We start from the raw sequence: 12,864 nt of genomic DNA, 5'->3' as shown, positions 1-12,864 counted from the left end.
ATTCTGAGTGAATGAGTCATTATTCTACTAATTTATTTTTGCAAAGTCTTTCCACCCCTTCTGGCTGCTATTTAAAAAGTAGCCATAAACTTGTGTCATGTGAATCCTTAAAAGTGCCCCCATAAACATGATGTTAAATAAAGGAGTTTGCAAGCACTTTATTGTGTAATATTTAATTTTAATTTATTGTATAGTACTTTTTACACCCGCTCTCGGTATGACCGAAGCCCTATAAGAACATACATGCTTAAAGTTCGATGTTATTCATAAAGAAACTTAAGATCTCAGTGGTTGACCATCTGCTCTCATATTTAACTGTTCCTGTTTACATTATACTCATAAAACTACTGACTCTTTAAGCTTATTAAAGTTATGACTAGTAAAACATCCAATACATTTAAAACTTCCGCATAAAAAGGTAGTTTTCTACATCTAGTCGTAAAAGAAACTAACATAAAAGGGATTTTAGGACACGTTAATAATTTAATGTCACAGAAATTCTTTTGAGAATTATTTTTATGATATGCCTTCTGGTTAAAATCAAATGACATATTTATCTGTAAAATTTAAACTTAGGAAGTGATAGATATAGCTCTAAGCACTAATTTAATTAATGACATTTTGCAAAGTAATTTCTTGTATTTTTACACCTTTTCCTTCTTGTTACCCCTTTTCTCGTAACAACTGTTACCCTATAACAAAAATAGGTATACCATTGAAAGTCTTCCCAAGCGCTATTGTGCGTATTTCCCCCATTAACATTCTACGCAATAGGGTAAGGCTTCCTTCCAATTTACCTCACTTTCATAATGTTACACCGAAACGAGTAACTGTTCTACATAAGACCACAAAATATTACACATTACCATAGTATACCTACTTACGTATAAGCAACGTGAGTACAAGGAAGGAAATATTGCAAAGACACTGGCACTCAGCTGTCATTTTACATCCTTGACAGTCGTTACGGGTAGTCAGAACCCATACAGTAAGTCTGACACCAACCTTACCAAGGGGTATTAGGTTGTTTGGTAACTGGGTTGAGGAGGATAGTTGGGAAAAGGCTCGGAAGATGAGTAGTTTTGGCCTAAAAACCAGTCAGACAGACAGAGTTACTCTTATTGAACGTTAAGCGCTTTGGTTTCGGTCAAGTGACGAAATCGATTGAAATCGCTACAAACGATCATTGATCCTTTCTCGATGAGCCATAGCAAATTCGAGAGGACATTCACACTAGTCAGTTAATAGGGTAGGATTTCGACCTTTGAGTGGTAAATCTAAAATAACGGTAAATACTTCTACCCTAACAGTGCTTTCATACTGGTGGATTTTATTTGCGAGCATTAAACTAAGTGACAGAGTGACAGAAATACTGTTCCAAGCATCATCTTTGCACCGTACGAAGCAGACTATTGACAGTCGATGTCGCTCGGAAAATCCGTTGGTATGAAAACGCTGTAACTTCATATAGTTATATGTACATTTATTTATGTATATATACATTTAGACACAGCTCTAGTCATGATGTTTTCAAGTATATCATTTTACGGTATTCCGTTCGTTAAAATACCACACATATTCTAAATCCATTACTTTCCTGTAATGGTCATTTTATCATACCATAACTGACTAGAGTAACAGGTCATTGCCCCTGTGGTTTATTGTACTGACATGAGTGACCTCCTAGTTTACATTGCGCCCACGCATACTAACTGTTCACCTTTTTGCTTACTAATGTGTGATCGAACTGTATAGCAAATCGGTACAGTTTTTACTCTAAGAAATTATCATAGAGGTATGTTTTTTATCCAAAAACACCCACGTTTCACTAACACTTTACTCTACGCCACATGAAATTATCATATGTTTTTTGTCTAAAAACACCCACGTTTCACTAATAAGATTTAGCATTTATGAGTTGCCATTGAACTTGTGTGTTCGTATGTACATATGCTATCAGGTCAGCTTACCCGAAACTGTGTTACCAATCGAACATTAACTTTCCACTATTGTGATAAGGTTGAAGATCTATTAAAGTTTGACAAATTGAGGTAGGTTGATGTGCTTTCTGTACTTAAGTCATAAAGTGTAAATGGTTTAATATACCAGTACGTGCATTTTGTAGCGAATACGTTTTGTTTACGTCAAACACAATTGGACGTAGTTATGCAGAAACGTTCCAACCCACAAGTCACCCGAAATCGAGTTATTGTGATTGAACAGCCTAAAATTTAGCATATGGTTATCTAAACTCAATATAATTCAACAATAAAACCTCTAGTACCTTTACTAGTTAGAATAAAAAAGAATTTGAAAGTTGAATTTGAGATATAAGCATTTACGCGTACAGTAGGTTGGAACGTTTCTGCATAACTACGTCCAATTTGCAGTCGTTTATCAATTTAGACCATTCATAAACACGCAAATTATAAGATAGTTTGCAAATTAAATTAGTGGACCGTTTCCTGGTTGCCATCGTTATATTATACAAAGTCTAAGTAAAGAAGAATTCATATTTACTTTTGGAAACTGCCTTTACACAAAATAACAAACTACATAATATTGAATATCAGTTTCATGCTCATTATTTAAATCTCTTCTTAAATGGAACTGTATGAACGAGTGTACGAAACTGTCTGAAGGTTTTCAATGACGTACACACGCTATTTGGACCCTTAGAAGGAGAAGACCTCAGCCTTGAGAGACCTTTTAGTTTCTGTTAATGCTGTTCGAATACAAAGCACCTTGATTAATTCGTCATCAATAACTTTCTTTCTCATATTTAAAACTACATTGTTATCATATAACTTCGCCGCTGAAAAAGAATTTGTAATAATGAATGAATTATTATAAAATTCTCAGAACTTTACGGTGTTATAAAATATAACAATATTTAGGTCACGTCAGTAACAATGTAACGATATTATACTGAAAATTACAGCTTACAATATTTATATTAAAAAGCGTCAAAAACTGAGACATATTTGATGGGTTTAAAAACATCTGCTATACATCTGTTGTACACATCTCCGGCTTCGGGAGAAAAAAAATATCGATTAAAGTAAAAAACCTCAATGAACGGTTTAAATGACAGACAAGTGGGTTAATTAGTTATTGTTGCAAACAATAGCAAAGCTTAATAACTCTTCTATTGGATCGTTAATTACTATTATTGAGAACCTATTAGAAAGTACTAGTTTTTGCTGTTAAAAATATTCGTGGATCTTTTTCAAAATGTGAAATAAAGTGTTGGTTCATCATCATCTACCCAGCCTTTTCCCAACTATGTTAGGGTCGGCTTCCAGTCTAACCGGGTGCAGCTGAGTACCAGTGTTTTACAAGGAGCAACTGCCTATCTCACCTCCTTAACCCAATTACCCGGGCAACCCAATACCCCTTGGTTGTGGGTGGTATATGCTTCAATTAAATCATTGTTTTTGTCCACCTGTAATAATGTCGTTACTAATTAGACTACGTTAGCTTTGTCGCAAGAGAAAGCTAGTGTAAAATATTTCTATTATTTACGCTAACATTGAAAGGGAAAATATAGGACGTACTTACATACATGTCAGATTTTATCGCTACGTGTAAGACGGTTCAAGGAAATTGCGGTTGTTCTGTTCAAGGCCATTTAAGGTCAACAACTTGACACTAATTGGACCATTATGGGCAAAGTGTTCGCTATGTGTCACCTACGTTTAGACTTTTAAGGCAAGCTAGGGTCAAGACACTTGAGGTTCATTGAATCTCCTTGACTCTGAGTTTTATTGAATTTTCCTGGTCACATTTCAATTATTACGAGACTAAGAAAAGGCTATTATTTAGATGAAGCAACTATTAAAACGTGACTGCTGTTTGATCAATGTTATATCAAAATTGTTTGTCTGTACATAAGATTGTTTTAATCATAAGATGGTTTCATCCGCGTCCAGAGGTAATTTTCCGTAAGTACTCGGATAAAATATGGCGCTAAAGATAATCTTCATCTGCCTAGCCTTTTGCCAATAGATAATGTAAATATTAAATAGATCTAATAGCTTGCCAGTCAATCTAACTCAAATTATAAAAAATCTTTCTTCTTTAGTAATTATTCTCTTATAATATTAGTTTGAAGTAGATCCCGTTACAACAGATGGCCAACAAAATTACAAGCAAACCCACAGCTAAAACATAGTGTTAACTAAGCATGATATCAACGCTAAAATTAACGTTGTTTACAAGCAATCATCGATGATTCGTGACTGGCAGTCCTACGTAAACGAGATCGTAAAATATGATGCTAAATTATATTGTAGAAGAAGCCTGGGGCAATTGTAGTATCGTGGCTTATCTAATAAGTTTGTTTCTAAGTAATTTAGGAATCGACAATTCATCTCTCTATTACATGTTGAAGTCTGTGGTCATATTGTCTGCCAAAGATCGGATCATATTTTAAGTAATACCTATCCGCCATTATTAATACCTATGCATTGATTTTTATATATCTCTGGCTCTATATTCCACTGGAAACATAAATAATAATTTCTATAAAATTATAATATACATACAAATCGACGGATGCGGGCTTCTTTATTAATTGGCAATAAGGCAATATGGTATGTGTTATAGATTAACTAATTACAGTTCTGTGGTTGAAAATCAGTCCTTTGTTTTTGAAAATCATGCTGTATCTTCTGCTGTATAAACTGTGTCTGTGAATCTTGTCTTGAATAAACATTAACTGTTCACTCCTGGACATACTTCGCAAGGTTACATCAGCATACATTACTTGCAGACCATTATATCATACACCACGGAAGTTTTTTTGGCTTCATATAAAATGAGAGTAAACTTCCGCAAGCATTTCCACAGGGAAATCAGTATCTTGCACAATCCGTGTTTACGTGGAAACCTGTGTTGGAAAACACGTATCATTCACTTTTGTAATCAAAAGTTAACATGGACTTTTCACTAGGGTAACAAGGATTAAAAAAAAACCCTTTTCATAGTCATTTATTTGTTGAAGCTTGAGCATTGCTGTGCCAAGTCAGCCTCGTTAGGTCACACAATGAGAAATACAAAAATATAATTTGTATAGGTAAACAGACTGGTTGTAATTACTAATTAACAAACTAAAAATAACGCCACTATCCCCCGGGCCATTCATTATCTGGCTAGCCATCCCAACTATGTTGGGGTCGGCTTACAGTCTAACCTGATGCAGCTGAACACCAGTGCTTTAGAAGGAGCGACTGCCTCTCATGCAACTCAATACCCCTTCTAAGTCAGGTAGTCAGACTTTCTGGCTTCTGTCTTCCCGTAACGACGGCCGAAGATGTTCAAATGACAGCCGCCAGCCATTATTGTACCCCTTAATAATTCCCTGAGCTTCGAACATACCAAAAAAGTTAAGCAAAAACTGTATCGAACATAAGTATGGTAATAAATATGTATTATATGTATTATCCTTTTTGCAACAATATCCCGAGGTTAGCAACAAGTATAATAGTTTCTGACCTTCGCGATTAAGTGGGTCCCAAGCGGCAACATTATCCTTGGACCCCTTATATTTCAAGGAAGCTGAGCAATAATCTAATTGTTGTGTAAATTGTTTCATAAGCGGAATAATTTGCGTCGTTATTTTTATACAGGAGAGCTCTTTTTGCAGCTGCATGTTTTTACTATTTCAACTAAACTCATAATATTCATAATCCACAGTAGATTGCTTACACTCACGTCCTGGGAAAACGATTTTCCGCAAGCGGATAAAAAGAACCCTATGCCTTTTCTTAGGCTACAGATACCTATTCCACATTTAATCTCAATCCAATTTTAATCGTTTCAGTAGTTTTTGCCTGATAAACAGACAGGTAGAGTTGCCTTTCGTGTAGGTAATATTATCCTTTACGAATCCCTTTATCACACCTTTGTCTGCTGCTAAGCAAACTTACTCTATTATCACATGCCATCGTCCATCTTCCGAAACCTCATTAAAATAGCTATCTCTAATGCTATCGACCACCAAGGTCTACTAGTCAACAACATTCAAAGGTCATCGGCCTAGCTTCAAATTAGTCTAGCTCGATCCATTATCAGGTATAAACACCTGTGTTTTTTTCTGATTACATGGTTGATTGCAACCTAAGAGTGTCCGCACACTACAGACTAAACAGTCGGCCGACAGTTGACTCGATTATAGGATTTTTTTTTAAAGGAAATCTTTATACCAATCAAAGTTTTCAGTGGGTCTGATACGAGCTTAATATCTGATCTTTGTAATGCGCGTTCATCTTCATCAAACAAACTATCGGCTGAAAGTTTACAGTGTGCGGGTACTTTAATAGGTAGTCGTAATATAGATAGACTTTACGAATTTCTATGACTAGGTACGCAGGTCTGGACCAGGAAATGTTATTGAACTATTGATTGTCTATGATTGATATGTTTTTTTTGGTATTTCTTTGAGTGGTTGATGCTCTTGTCTATCATTTTCGAATTAAATACAGCTGCAAATTATCTTAGTTTTTTTTGTTCAATTTTCTGCCAAAAGTATTCCAGATTCTTGAGGAAACTACTTCCTAGGCTTGCATGAAAAGTATAGCCTATATGTTACTCTGATGTATAAGCCATGTCACTGCCAAGTTATATGAAAATCCATTCTATAGTTTTTTCGTGAAAAAGGAATAAACATTCATACGGTTCGTGTTTATAATCACAAATATGTACCGACATAAATAATGTAATGATCCAATTTTCTTATATTTCAGTTGAAATACACTAAACATTAATACAGCATGTTACCTTATCAGTTATTACTAGTTGTACCCTGCGGCACTGCTTGTAATAAATGTTGAAACTGCGCAGATTTCTACGTGGGTGGTACAATACAACGCGAACGGTGTATTGAGTTAGCAAATACTAATAAATGTGTCTGCAGAACTGTACAGAACATGGTTTTGTGGTGAATTATTATTTGTTAGTGGTGGCACTCCCTTGTTGAAACTCAGTAGATAATAAACTTTTTGTAAAAAAAAATGGACATTATGAGAATTTTAGTTTTGAAGGGTTTCAGCAATGTCTTGGGTTTCATTGATATATAATACACTCTTGTACACTGGTTAGCCCTCTAGATCTTAGAGACGTCTAATCATCAAAACACACATCAAGATTTAAAAATCAAGAAACTCTTTAGTGCCCTTTTTTAATTTAGTTAAAATAACGTAGCTGCAGTCTTTCAGTTTTTTACTTATCGTGATACTATTATTACCAAATAACGGAATAAAAATAAAAGCAATTGTTATTGTACTCGCCACAATAAAACCGAGCATTCTCTACTCAAACCTTCAGGGACCGAAACCTATAACATTGTGAACACTTTGTAAACCACATCTTGTTAGACACGTAACATACACAAACATATACCTACATACTAGAAACATACACATATATACCTACATACTATCAACATAGACATTGAGAACACATGGCTCGGTCTAGACTAGACAATACATAGACCATAGACACCCATTTATCTTGTTTATAGCGTGGCCAATTTGAAAAGTTTTCCTCTATGGCACGTTCAACTTTGTACTGTCATTTACAAAAGTATATCATAAGTATGAACTACTTTAAATGGAATAAAGTCAAAATCGTAGCATTATCACTTTTTCAAACTTACAATAGAAACAACACATTGAAAATGCCCCCTTTCACCAGTTCCTAGTATTTTAGCTAGAAAGATCCCAAAAATCTAAAAAAGAAAACACTTTTGGTCTACTTCAGAGCTGCCATCTGCGTTGATCTGTGAAATAATCATCAACATTATAATACGCGTTTTTGACAAGAATGTTTTTAACGCCAACGTAGTAACTGTATTTGTCGGTATACAAGGAAACCAATGAATTTATTACAACAATAATTAACGTGTGTCATTGCTAATTACAGTGACTCGACGCTATCGGGGCTAGTTTCTCTGAATTCCCGTGTTCAAAGTACCATTAAAGTTAGCTAAGCCGCCAAGTTAAGCACAAACGTCTATTGAGAAAGCACAGTCTTGTTCTAACAATCAGATTTGAAATCTAAGACGCCAATGACTCAACAAATATCAGAGATCAAGGATGTCAAAGCCGTTTTGTATCTACTTTTACTTTATACTTTACAACACTGAACCAAAGGTAAACCATCTTGATATTTTTTAAACAAATACATATTAAACAAGGAAACTACAGCTTTAAATAATGATTCGATTGATCAATTAATGTCTCTGCCATACGGGACTACAGAGTCCCGGACTTTTGAAAGGCAAACGTGGGGCCTAAGCCAACACGCTGAAGCCTTTTTGAGACAACTTTAATAATAGAAATTGTGACACAAAACCGACAATTAATTATTATTATTTCAATTGATGTTTAGCTGCATTTTATATTAGCCGATTTTTTAAATAAGCAGTAGTAATATCAAGATAGTTTATCTATAGTTAAGTGCCTACAAATGGAGTATAGTTGTTTAATCTGTTCAATGAATCTGTAGCTAAGACTTGTAGACTTATATTATGATACTCAGGGAGTATTGGTAGACAAGTAGACTGGTCCTGTGCGTGGGGTTTCGAGTCTAGATTTAGTTATGACAATCTAGGTTATAAGTGATATATCTCTTAAGTAAATCGCGTTGCAATTATTTAGGTATCTACTATCTGTTAGGCTGCACGTGGGCCGATTTATGGGCGGAGATTTGACTTCGAAACAACTTGGAATTTTTCATGAATCAGTCTGTATAGTGTTTTTCTTTGCAATAAAGTTATTTTGTGTATAATTATGTCTAATTCTCTGCATGATATATAAAGCCGACCAGCCAGTCTAACCAAGGAGTATTGGGCTGCCTAGGTAACTGGGTTGAGGAGATCAGAGCTGCATCTGGTTAGACTGGAAGCCGACCCCAACATAGTTGGGGGAAAAGGCTCGCAAGAAGATGATGGTGATGATAGATGAAGTCGTAATATAGCTGTATCCCTAGGAAAAACCTTGTATGCATAGTTATAAGACACTAACAGACTATAGTATAGCTACATACGTGATTAAGATAGCTAGTTATACTCTATGCAAATTAATAAAGCTAAACAATCGTACAACCTCTTTATAAATACCACTATAATCTATGTTCTTGACGTATTTATATGCGGAATACATGATGTTATTAATTAGTTCTGGCTTATAACTCCGTGGTATGACTTCAGAGTCGTCTCCCACGGTCATGAAGGGATCTTCAATATAATTATTTTATACAAAGCTTTCTCCCACTGATTTGTTTATTGCGTCATAATCTCTGATAGTTGCAGGAGATATGCTTCAGTTATGTTTCAGTTCAGAGGCATAAATTAAGTTTTATTAGGAACGAGCCATCTGTTTTTGAGGGCTGTCGTGTGGAGACAGACAAACGATATTATTAAATAATGAAATCTTTTTTTAATATAACTCGTATCATTTATTGAATTTGCTCTACATTGTAAAGGAGAAAAACATGGTGGTTAATAATTGTGTCTATGAGTATACCAAACCAATAAAAACTAATATACATACAAGGAAAAAAATGATCCCATTTGTACACGACGATGTTATAAAAACATATTTTTTATTAATTCCTTTTTTTTGTTACAGGTAATTGACCTCATTCTTTGTAGAGCCGCAATGGAGTAATATCACCTTGACTGGTATGAAAAGACCTATTAATAAATTGCTATCGATTTGTTAAATGCCAAACTACTTATGTTTGATTTGTATAGGAAAGGAATGTCTGTGACCTTCACAAGGTCAGGTCTATCCAAAGTCATGGTGAAAAATAGCTTTGAAAGAAAGATGTCTTCGTTTGTCATATTATTCTTGTCGTAATTTTAGACTGATCTTATTATGATAGGCTAGAATCTCCTTGTATGTATAAAAATGGCCTTTATACCGTAAGGATGTTCAGGCAACTGTTATTAATTTGTTAAGCTATTTAAATAGTTATAAATAAATATGTAATTGGTTCAACTATACTCATCATCATCTTCCGAGCCTTTTTCCCAAACTATGTTGGGGTCGGCTTCCTATTGGTTCAACTATACTATGCAGCTAATTAATGCATTTATACACATTTCTTTCGACTTTTTTAAGGTGATTTAACCTGATCAGACTACAAAATATCATCATTTTCTTCAGATCTAACTTCTAGATAAACAAAATGACTGCACCAATCATTTATACATCATCATATCGACATTACAAAACAACCATGATCATTGTATGCGACTTGTAGGATTAGTCAAAAAATTGCATGGTCGTCGCTTGCGCAACTCAGTAGAAAGTGTTTCACGCTGCTCGCACACCATACTATTGTTAGACGAAATTCGCTTGGACGTCGCTATTGTGTGGTTCTGACGATCTGAAGATTGATTACATGCTTCTGACTAAGATGTTGCGAAAGAAAATGAGAGTGTAGGAGTGTTTGTCGCTTGTACTATGTAGTCATCTGCTTAGGCTGTCCCAGCTATGTTGGGGTCGGCTCCCAGCCTTACCGTATTCTAAGTACTACTGTTGTATATTTATAGTCTGCTTGACCACTGAAAGATATATAATTTAAACGACAACATAGCGAAGATATAATTATGTTTCCTAAAACGCGTCCTATTGTGCCTGGAATAGGTAGCCTGGACTGCAAGACTGTTTCAAAGAGTTACCGTAGCCCTTGTCTCTAGAAAGAACACTGGTAGGTTTTAGGCAAAAACATTCTGGTACCACCTCCAAAACCAACCACAGCAGAATCATTTTGATGAGTCCCTGAAGCAAGTAGCACTCGTGTTCCAAAGCACCTTAAAAATATTCGAATCGTGTATCCATAAGCTATGCCTAGCCTATGTGTGCGTACCTCAACAGCCTATCATACTAACATTGCCTTCTGCTCTGCATACTCCGCGGTTGCGCGTACGCACGATGCGTACAAGGTATTCGGATCGTGTTCGTTACGCATCGGACACAGACCTTGGCATTACCGACTAATGACTCGTATGGTATTAACATGCATTTTCCTCCTTTAACTGGAGCATAATACTGTGGAAGAACAAAAGAATCTCTTAAAGGAATGTCCATAGTTCAAGCATTTTACTAGAGAATGTGACTTCAACAAAAGTTATTCGATATCCATGTGTCATCATCATCTGTCTAGCATTTTTTCAAACCATGGAGGGGTCGGCTTCGAGAAGGCAGTAAGTCTGACACCAGTCTAACCAAGCGGTATTGGGTTGCCCGGGAAACTGGGTTGAGGGGACAGATAGGGCAGTCGCTCCTTGTAAAACACTGGTACTCAGCTACATCCGGTTAGACTGGAAGCGGACCCCAACATAGTTGGGAAAAGAGGCTCGGAGGATGATGGTGTGGTCGGCTTCGAGTCTAACCGGACTGACTACCCGTAACTACTGCCAATGACAGCCAGGACCTACAGTTTATCTGAGACATTGTCATTGGTGTCCGAGATATACTTAGACAGTACATACAAACTTAGAAAACTTGCACTTTTACGCTCGTAATATAAAATTTTTGTAATCGTGGATGTGTATACAGCCTTATATTCCAGCTTGTTTTTATCAGTTCAACGATCAATCTATTCAATCATATCGGTTCAATATGTTACTTAACCAATCATGAGAACTTTAAGACCCAATGATTGGAGATTAAAAATCAATTAATTGTTATAATTGAAAATGCAAGCACGCTGTTAAATATAAATATTGATGCTTTAATGCACAATTAATTCTCATTTGTTCACTAGTCCATTCTGTGTCAAGTTATAATAGAACTGTTTTATGATAGGTTATAAAATAATTGTGATAATGGCGTTATAATATATCATTAAAACGATGCTCGCAATTTAAATTCCTTCAATAAAAATAAGTCCATCAATATTCCCTTATTAAATAGTCCATTTTGCGTTTATGTACGGAAAAACCACTAACTGTCCTGTTTCAGTTAGTTAAGGAAAAACATGCCTACGGTCTAAAAGTAGCTGTCGTTTGATTAAGCATATTAAGTTATTGTAACCATAATTGTATTGGTATATACAATTCACTATTATAAATAAAATATGCCATTCAAGATAACGTATTTGTTAAAACACGGGTGTTTACAAACCCGAGGAATTGGTACAGGTGTTAAAATAATGAAAAACAAACACCCTTGGTATAGGTACTACTACTTGGTAGAGATGTAGTACTTAGTTACATACTCTTTGGTGTTTTATATTTAATATCTGGCCGGACAATGATGTAAATAAGTATATTCGATTTTAAATAGAATAGGTTTTGATACTGAAGTATGTCACTTCACCCCCAATCAGTCAATGAACGCAAAGTTGAAGTTATTTGCAATCTGTTAATTAAATATCCTGAGATCCCCGGTCCCTAGCGCGCCACACGCTACAGTACCTTGGTATTACCCTTGGTGTACATTTTGATACTTAGAGATACTGAGAAAGTATTAAAGTCTATCAATAGTACATAAATAAAAGCCGATTTAACAAAACTGGTTGCAAAAGCATTTAACTAACCGATCCTAAAGGGCTTATAAATTAAATAAATACAGTTGGTTTTCCATTAAATATGAATTCAAAACGATAAAGTTTTCACGCTCCGCTTTTCACTGTTTTTCATTGAATTAACCATATTATTTTAGGTAAGGTATGCGGAAATCCGCAAGCAAGAATTATTGTTTCGTTTTGAGCTTTAAGCTTATTATTTTTAAGCGGGCATAAACCTTATTGTGGTTTTTTCAAATTCTGTTATGCTTGAATATACAACTGAAGTTATACTTTAGCAATTTTCTGTGTCAGTAAATCTTTCAGAGTTGCAAGTAATTTCAT

At 35.2% G+C, this 12,864-nt stretch overlaps 1 protein-coding gene across 4 annotated transcripts in view; it reads left to right on the top strand.

Moving 5' to 3' along the window:
* Window positions 1–12,864, top strand: part of LOC110382943 (dual specificity tyrosine-phosphorylation-regulated kinase 2) — a 157,360-nt gene that overhangs the window by 57,259 nt on the left and 87,237 nt on the right. The gene's annotated exons all lie outside the window — the stretch shown is intronic.

Source organism: Helicoverpa armigera, chromosome 26, assembly GCF_030705265.1.
Source record: "Helicoverpa armigera isolate CAAS_96S chromosome 26, ASM3070526v1, whole genome shotgun sequence".
NCBI lineage: Eukaryota > Metazoa > Arthropoda > Insecta > Lepidoptera > Noctuidae > Helicoverpa > Helicoverpa armigera.
The sequence above is the reverse complement of the archived record's forward strand: the minus strand, read 5'-3'. Positions and strand labels throughout refer to the sequence as shown.